We start from the raw sequence: 8,930 nt of genomic DNA, 5'->3' as shown, positions 1-8,930 counted from the left end.
TGGGCCCTGCCCACATGGGAGACAAGAAGCACCTGGCTCCTGGCTTTAGATCAGCACAGCGCCGGCTGTAGTGGCCATTTTGGGGGTGAACCAATGGAAGGAAGACCTTTCTCTCTGTCTCTCTCACTGACTAGCTGTCAAATAAATTTTAAAAAAATTTTTTAAATCTATTGCAAATTTCCACAAATGCCTCTGATAAAATTGGCTGTGAGGAACAAGAGTTAATAAAGCAATAAAAGATGTTTTTCCAACAGAGTGCCTACGAAATCTGAAATGAGGATATAATTATCTTTATGTATGTTAGTGTCCAGTACCATCACTGTGACTGGAGTTGCTTTCCGAGTTAAATGCTCAAGTAAATTTTTCAGGTTTCCCCTGAGGAACAATAGGGTTAATTGAGGTTACTAACAGCAGGAAGTAATTATATTCAGTTGATTGGAGCTTTTAAAAAGGAGTTGTAACCATACTAAAGCCATCCTCCTTCGCTTTTCCTTTTCACATTTTATATAGCAAAAACCAATTACTGGTACTGTATATTGCCTGAATTACTCTAGTGAATAGTAGCATTTGTATAATGGTGGACTTTTGCCCCAGCTAACAAAGAAGCCTCCACCCAACTGATGCTGAGCCCCCTGGTTAAGAGGCCTCATCAGAAAAAAGCTTGGGCATTTACATATTGTCAATTAAGGTGACTCATTGTTTTATTTACCTCCCCCTGAAGCTACCCTTGTCCTTTAAGAAACCCTTTAGCAGTTATGGTCTGGGATAGCAGTAGAAGATGGCCCAAGTCCTTGGGCTCCTGCACCCAAGTGGGAGACCCAGAATGATCTCAGGCTCCTGGCCTTGGATTGACACACCTCTGGCTGTCACAGCCAATTGGGGAGTGAACCTTTGGATGAAAGACCTCTCTCTCTCTCTCTCTCTCTCTCTCTCTACCTCTCCTTCTCTCTGTGTGTAACTCTGACTTCCAAATAAATAAATAAATCTTTTAAAAAATTAACCCTTTAACAGATATTACATTTTATATCAAGAGCTCTCTTTTGGGGCTGTACTGTGGCATATAGAGCTGGACCTCCACCTGCAGTGCTGACATCCCATGTGGTCACTGTTTCATGTCCCTGTTGATCCTCTCCTGATCTGGCTCTCTGCTTTGTGGCCTGGGAATGCAGTGGGAGATGCCCGGGGGGCTTGGGACCCAGTACCCATGTGGGAGATACGGGGAAGGCTCTGGCTCCTGGCTTTGGATCAGCCCAGCCTCAACCATTGTGGCCATTTTGGGGGTGGTCCAGCTGGTGGAGGACCTTTCTCTCTGGCTCTCCCACTCTCTGTGTGTCTCTCAAATGAATAAATAAAATCTTAAAAAAAGAGAGAAATTTCTTTCCCCAAGATGCCAGCTTCTAGAAATAAGCTCTTTCTTCTTACCAACATCCATCCCTGTTCAATTGGCTACCCACATGGTGTGCCATAGGGTCTGATTAAAAGATTTAAAGAGTTGCAGAGATTTCTATATTTTTCTGTGTCATAATGTATGCTATGCATTATATGTGTGTACTGTTATATGTGTAAAAGTTGGTTGTGCTTATTTGTGTTATTTAAAGTCCAAACGTAATTTTCACCTAAGCACAAACAATAGATGAAAAGATGATGCAGTGTTCATTGCTTCCTATGAAGTCCAATTTAAAGTTGTTCTGTGGCAAGATCATGACTTAAGAGATTAACCATACTTATCTAATATGGTAGTTTCTCAGGCAATGTAAGTATAATTGCTAAAAAATGAATTGGTGGTCTTTGCTGTGGCACCTTGTGCATCATCAGGTCCCTGCAACCTAAGGGATGTCTCCCTCTCCTCACTTTCCTGAGAAATAGACTCAAGTGTACACTGACTGGAGAGGAAGTAGAGAAGATAATGTAGCAGTGCTGGGTCAGAATCCACAGCAAGGTTCAAGCTGATACTGCAAGCCTTGCTGGATTCATGGATATGTGTGAGATGGAGCAAACATCAGCATCAAGCAGACAGGTGAGCATTTCTGCCTGATCTTTGACACCACAGGGCCATCTTGCTGTTCACTACATCACAGCAGAAGCCACGTGCTGGCAGGCATGAGCAGGAGGTGGTATACAAACTGAACACACACTGAAGAGAATGCCCACGAGCTGTGCAAGGTGAGGAGGATGACTGGGTACAAAGGGAATCCCACCCCTGATGGCTCATGATGCTTGTGCCATGCGCAACCCAGATCCTCTCATCAAGGTAATCACGGTATGGATTACTGATTTGGGGCCCCTATCCAATTTGACATGAGGTAATAGACCTCAGGTTTTCCTGCCCAGGGATAAGAGCATCTCTGGCTTACAGTGGCTGCAGAGAGATAAAGCAGTGTAGCAGCTAGAGAGACCAAGGACTACTCTGCAGTAGGATGAATTTTTTTGAATTGCTAAATGTAAAAGATAGATTTTTCTAAATACATGTACTCTTGGCTTCTTAAAATATATAGAAGGCATTCAGCCTTTTGGTAAATGTTTTAATAAGTTGTTAACAAAAAACCATTCAAAATTACCTGCTAAGTTTTCACTAAACAGCAAGTTAGCAAGGATAAGAAATAATTTTTTAAGATTTATTTACTTAAGTATTTGCAAAGCAGAATAACAGAGCAAGGGAGAGGGAGAAGGGGGGGGAGAGAGAGAGAGGTCCTCCACCCACTGGTTCACTCCCCAGAGGGCTGTAATGGCTGGATCTTGCAGATATCAAGCCAGAAGCCAGGAGCCTCCTCCCACTCTCCCGCATGGGTGCAGGGGCTAAAGGACTTTGGGCCACCTTCCACTGCTTTCCTAGGTCATTAGCAGGGAGCTGGATTGGAGTGGAGCAACCAGGACTTGAACCAGTGTCCTTATGGGATGCCAGCACTCCAGCACTGTGGGTGGAGGCTTAACCTACTATGCCACAGCACCAGCCCCAATAAGAAATAATTCTAAGTCAATATCCCAAAGTTTAGAATTTTTGAAAGATTTATTTACGTATTTGAAAGGCTGAGTGAGAGAGACAGAGACAGACTTCTTCCATTTACTGGTTCATCCCCAGATGTCTGTAATAATCAAGCACTGGGCTAGACTGAAGGCAGGAGCCTGGAGCTCCATTCAGGTCTCCTACATCAGTAGCAGGGGCCTAAACACTTGTGCCATTTCCCTCTGCTTTTCCAGGCCATTAGCAGAGAGCTTGATCTGAGGTAGAGCAGCTTCGAGATGAACCAGTGCCCATATGGGATGCCAGCATCACAGGTGGTGGCCTTACCCATACATCACAACACTGGCCCTGACATTAAAAATTTTCAGAGTGGGGCCAACATCATAGGTTAAGTGCAGTCTATCATACCTGCATCCCATAAGAGTGCTTCTTTGAGTCCAAGCTGCTCCACTTCTAATCCAGCACCCTGCAAATGTGCCTGGGATAGCAGAAGATGGCCCAAGTGCTGTGACCCCTGCCACACATGTGGGAGAACCACATGGATTTTCCTGGCTTCTGGCTTCAATCTGTCCCAGCTCTGGCTGTTGTAGATGGATGGGGAGTGAACAAGATAGACAATCTTTCTCATTGGCTTTATTTTTCTGTAACTCTGTCTTTCAAATAAATAAAACTAGGATTTAGTCCCTATTTTAAATCAATAAAGTTTTTTTAGAAAATATTGATATTAATTATAAATATTTGCTAGAGATTTTTAATATTTGATTTTAAAGTCTGCTAACTTTCTAAAAAATTTATTTATCTGAAAGGCAGAGATACAAGTGAGAAAGAGGAAAAGAACGAGATCTTCCATCCAATGACTCACTACCAAGATGGCCTCAATGGGTGGGGGTTGGGTCAGGCAGGAGCCAGTAAGCAGGAGCTAGGAGCACCTGCTGAGTCTCCCACACAGGTGCAGGGACTCAAGTACTTAGGCCACCTTCCTCTGCTTTTCCCAGGTGCATTAGCAGAGAGCTGGATCAGAAGTAGAGCAGCTGGGACTCAACTGAGCCAGAGTCCACATGAGATGCTGGCACTGAGGAGGAGGCTTAACCTTCTATACCACAGTGCCTAAAATTTTGAGAGAGATAGAGAGAGGGAGAGGCAGAGTGAAAGGTCTTCCATCCATGGGTTCACTACCCAGATGGCTGCAATGGCTGGAGCTGAGCCAATCCAAGAGGAGCCAGGGGCTTCTTGTGGGTCCCCCATTCTCAAGCACATCTTGCACTGCTTTCCTAGGATTAGCCTACTACGCTCCAGTGCCTGGACCCTCTAATAACATTTTCAACCATCTTCTCAACTGCAGCTTCTTACAGTTTCCATTTGATTGACTCCTTTCCAACAACTAGCCATCTCTTATAAGCTATTTTCTCCTTCTTTATTGTTTAGTTATGGCCTGTCATGAGAAATGCTTGTGTTTACAGCTGATATTGTGGCATAGCGGGTTAAGATGCTGCCTGTGATGGCAGCAACCCATATGGGCACTGGTTTGATTCCTCGTGGCCCACTTCTGATTCATCTCCTAGCTAAAGCACCTGGGAAAACAGGAGAGGATGGCCCAAGTCCTTGGGACCCTGCACCCATGTGGGAGACCTGGATGAGTCTCCTGGCAGTGGCTTCTGCCTGGCTCAGTTCTGGTTGTAGTGGCCATTTGGCTAATGAACTAGCCAATGGAAGATCTCTCTCTCTCTCTCTCTCTCTCTCTGTAACTCTACCTTGGAAATAAATTAATCTTGAAAGAGAAATGTTTATCTTAGGAGAATAGGAATAATAAGAGTACTTGATCTTTACACCTAATTGTTTAAAAGGCTTTATTTATTTGAAAGTCAGAGTTACACAGAGAGAGAAGAGGCAGAGAGAGAGAGACAGGTCTTCCATCTGCTGGTTCACTCCCCAGATGGCCGCAACAGCCAGAGAGAGCTGTGCTGATGTGAAGCCAGGAGCCAGGAGCTTCTTCCAGGTCTCCCAAGTGCATGCAGTGTCACAGGTGGTGCCTTTTGCACTCCACGCCACAACACTGGCCCCTACACCTGACTTTTCTAGATGTATTTAATTTGGTCTATGGGATTTTTTTTCTGCTTTTGTTTCTAAGGTGTATTATTTTCTTTAATTTTGATGTATTTATTTATTTGAAATGCAGAGTTACAGAGACAGAAAGAGAGAGAGAGGTCTTCCATCTGATAGTTCACTCCCCAGATGGCTACAACAGCCAGAGCTGTGCTGATGTGAAGCCAGGAGCCAGGAGCTTCTTCCAGGTCTCCCAAGTGCATGCAGGAACCCAAGGACTTGGGCCATCTTCTGCTGCTTTCCCAGGCCATAGCAGAGAGCTGGATAGGAAGTGGAGCAGCCGGGCCTCAAACCAGTGCCCTTATGAGACGCTGGCACTGCAGGCAGTGGCTTGGCCTGCTACGCCACAGCACCAACCCCTACACCTAATATTTTTTAAGCTTTCGTTTTATTTGAAAGGCAGAGTTTACAGAGAGAGGGAGAGACAGAGATCTTTGATCTACTGCTTCACACCCCAAATGGCCACAATGGCTGAACTTGAGCCACAATGGCCAGGAATCAGGAGCTTCTTCTGGGTCTCCTACCTCATGTCAGGGGCCCAAGGACTTGGCCATTTTTCATTGGTTTTCTAGGCACATTAGCAGAGACTGTATCAGAAATGGAATAGTCAGGACTAGAATCAGTGTGCATGTGGAATGCCTGTGTCACAGGTGGTGGCTTTTACACTCCACGCCACAACACTGGCCCCTACACCTGACTTTTCTAGATGTATTTAAATTGGTCTATGGGATTTTTTTTCTGCTTTTGTTTCTAAGGTGTATTATTTTCTTTAATTTTGATGTATTTATTTATTTGAAATGCAGAGTTTCAGAGAGACAGAGAGAGAGAGAGGTCTTCCATCTGATAGTTCACTCCCCAGATGACCACAATGGCCAAAGCTGCACTGAGCTGCAGCCAGGAACTTCTTTTGGGTCTCCCACAGGGATGCAGGGGCCTAAGGACTTGGACCATCTTCTGCTGCTTTCCCAGGCCATAGCAGAGAGCTGGATCAGAAGTGGAGCTGCCAGGACGTGAACTGACACCTATATGGGATCACAGCATTGCAGGCAGTGGCTTTACTTGCTAAGCCACAGTACTGGCAACAGGTGTAATCTTTTCTAAGTTTTTTCATTCTTTTATAATGTTGAATGCTCACAGCCTCCAGTGTCTAAGTTTGGGCACCTTTCCATTGGGTTTAACTTCTAAGTAATCTGGTGGAGCTTCCCATTAGAAGAAACACAGCACAAAAGAATTTACTTTACCTTTTGGTTATTACAGAAGGGAAAGAAATTTTGTGTTTTGTCAAGATTATCTCATGTATTCTCTGACTTTGGGTTTAGAAAACTGAGTTTTGAGAGTTGAGATTTGTAATATATTTTAAATGTCTATGTCTATTAATTAAATATTCAATATACTTAATATATTTATACATAATTTGACTTAATATTATGTAAGTGATTATTATAATGATCAGGGATCCTATGTGGTATCCCATCCACTGGTTCATTCCCCAAATGACTGCAATGGCCAGATCTGAGCTGATCAGGAGACAGAGGCCTCTTCTGGGTCTCCCACATGGGTTCAGGGGCCCAAGGACGGGCTATCTTCTACTGCTTTCCCAGAGGCCACAGCAGAGAGCTGGGTCAGAAAAGGAGCATCTCATATGAGATGCTGGTGCCCCAGGCTGTGTCTTTACCCTGCTGTGCCACAGCACCAGCTCAGAATAGTAGACTTTGACCCAGCTAACAAAGGAGCTTCAGCCCCATCAAAACATCTTCACCTGGTTGATGCCTTGGATTTCCCAAGATGAGCACTTATTAGAGCAAAGCCAGAACAGCTGCCAAATTGTCAACTAAATAGAATCCCTTTGATTTCTAACCTCCATCTGAAGCTACCCATTTTTTAACAAAAGATTTATTTATTTTATTTGAAAGGAAGAGGTACAGAGAGAGAGGAAGAGATGGAGAGAGATTTTCCATCAGCTAGTTCATTCCCCACATGGCTGCAATCACCTGAGCTGGGCCAGACCAAATCCAGGAGTCAGAAGCATCTCCCAGGTCTCCCAAGGGGGTGGCAGGGGCCCAAGCACATGGGTGACCTTCCACTGATTTCCCAGCTGCATTCACAGTGAGTTGGATCAGAAGCAGAGCAGCTGGTGCCCATATGTGACAGTGGTACTGCTGGCTGCCTTTACCCCATATACCAGTGTCTGCCCCTCAACCCATGTTCTTAGAAACAGCTCTTGCTGGCTTGTTGGGTGGAAAGAGCATGTTTTAGATGAAGAGATCTCTTTCTCCCCAAGATGCCGGCTTCTTGAAATAAATGCTTTCCTCTCTGGTGAATCCAGTTGTCGAGAAGCAAGGGCCTGATTACTGTTCAGTAGCCTTATTTTCTGCTGACTTTACATAAAAAGTATAAACACCCACAGAATGCTAACCCAAGTGAATGAATGGGCATTTGTCAGTTCAGGTGTCTTCCTGATTTCTTCCCCCACTGTCCTCAGAAGTGACCAGGTCTGATTCTTTGTGGTTCTTTTTGTAGTTTACAATCTGCTTCTTCCAAAGAAGAATTTTGCTTGTGTTTGTCTCTTGGCTTTTCAACTTTTCAGAATGCTGATACTAACTATTGATATTTTACACTAAAAAGATGTTTTCCTTTTTTGCCTTGAGTGTTTTTCCCCAGATGTTTCTCTTTTTTTTTCTTTTTGACAGGCAGAGTGGACAGTGAGAGAGAGAGACAGAGAGAAAAGTCTTCCTTTGCCATTGGTTCACACTCCAATGGCCGCCGCGGCCGGCACACTGCAGCTGGCTCACCGTGCTGATCCAAAGGCAGGAGCAGGTGCTTCTCCTGGTCTCCCATGTGGGTGCAGGGCCGAAGGACTTGGGCCATCCTCCACTGCACTCCCAGGCCGCAGCAGAGAGCTGGCCTGGAAGAGGGGCAACTGGGACAGAATCTGGCGCCCCGACCGGGACTAGAACCCAGTGTGCTGGCACCACAAGGTGGAGGATTAGCCTATTGAGCCACGGCACTGGCCTCCCCAGATGTTTCTATTCTAGGTTGTCGTTCAGGGAGTTCATGTCAGTGGTTCCAGGAGTTATGGAACGTTGCTTTCTTCTAGATTATTATTCGATGTCTGTGACTGTTATTTTTTTTTAATTCCCCACCAGTGCTAATACATGGCAAATATTTTAAATAACTGAGAAAAATATTGTTAGGCTGCAGGTTGTGGATAAATTCAAATTTAATATGAAGTATTCATAGAGTGGAGGGATTAACTAAATTTTCATTGATGTGTATTTTGTGATTTGTCAACACTGGGATGACCTTATTTCCTTATTCCATCTAGAAGTAACTGGCATCTCTGATTATTCATTACTAAATACCAGTTTCCAGTGACTTGGTATTTCCACTTATATTTATTTGTACTGATTACCACTGATGTATCTGTAATGCCCATTCAGTTGTATGGATTTTACTTTGCACAGATTGATGGTAAGGAAACTGTGTACTATCCTTTTGGAAAACTGCCTTCAGTTTCATTGTGTAACACTTAAAATTTTTCTGACCTAAATCCTAATCAGAACTGAAGCTATCTTTGTGTTTATCCTACTCTTAATGTACTTATATATTTTCACTTGAAAAAAATGGAATAGTTTAATACATTAGTGGTGATAAATATGTGTGTAGAAGTGAAATAAACCTCACCACCATATGCATTCTATCATGTAGTTGTTTTTGATGATGGTGGAGTCACCATGTTGTAATGCAGATCTTTCACATTTCATATGCAAGTGAAATTTATTCTTTCTTAAATATTTATTTATTTGAATGGGAGAGTGAAAGAGAAAGAGATCTTCCATCCTCTGATTCACTCTGCAAATGGCTG

Source organism: Oryctolagus cuniculus, chromosome 15 (assembly GCF_964237555.1).
Source record: "Oryctolagus cuniculus chromosome 15, mOryCun1.1, whole genome shotgun sequence".
Taxonomy (NCBI): domain Eukaryota; kingdom Metazoa; phylum Chordata; class Mammalia; order Lagomorpha; family Leporidae; genus Oryctolagus; species Oryctolagus cuniculus.
This window is presented reverse-complemented; position numbering follows the sequence as displayed.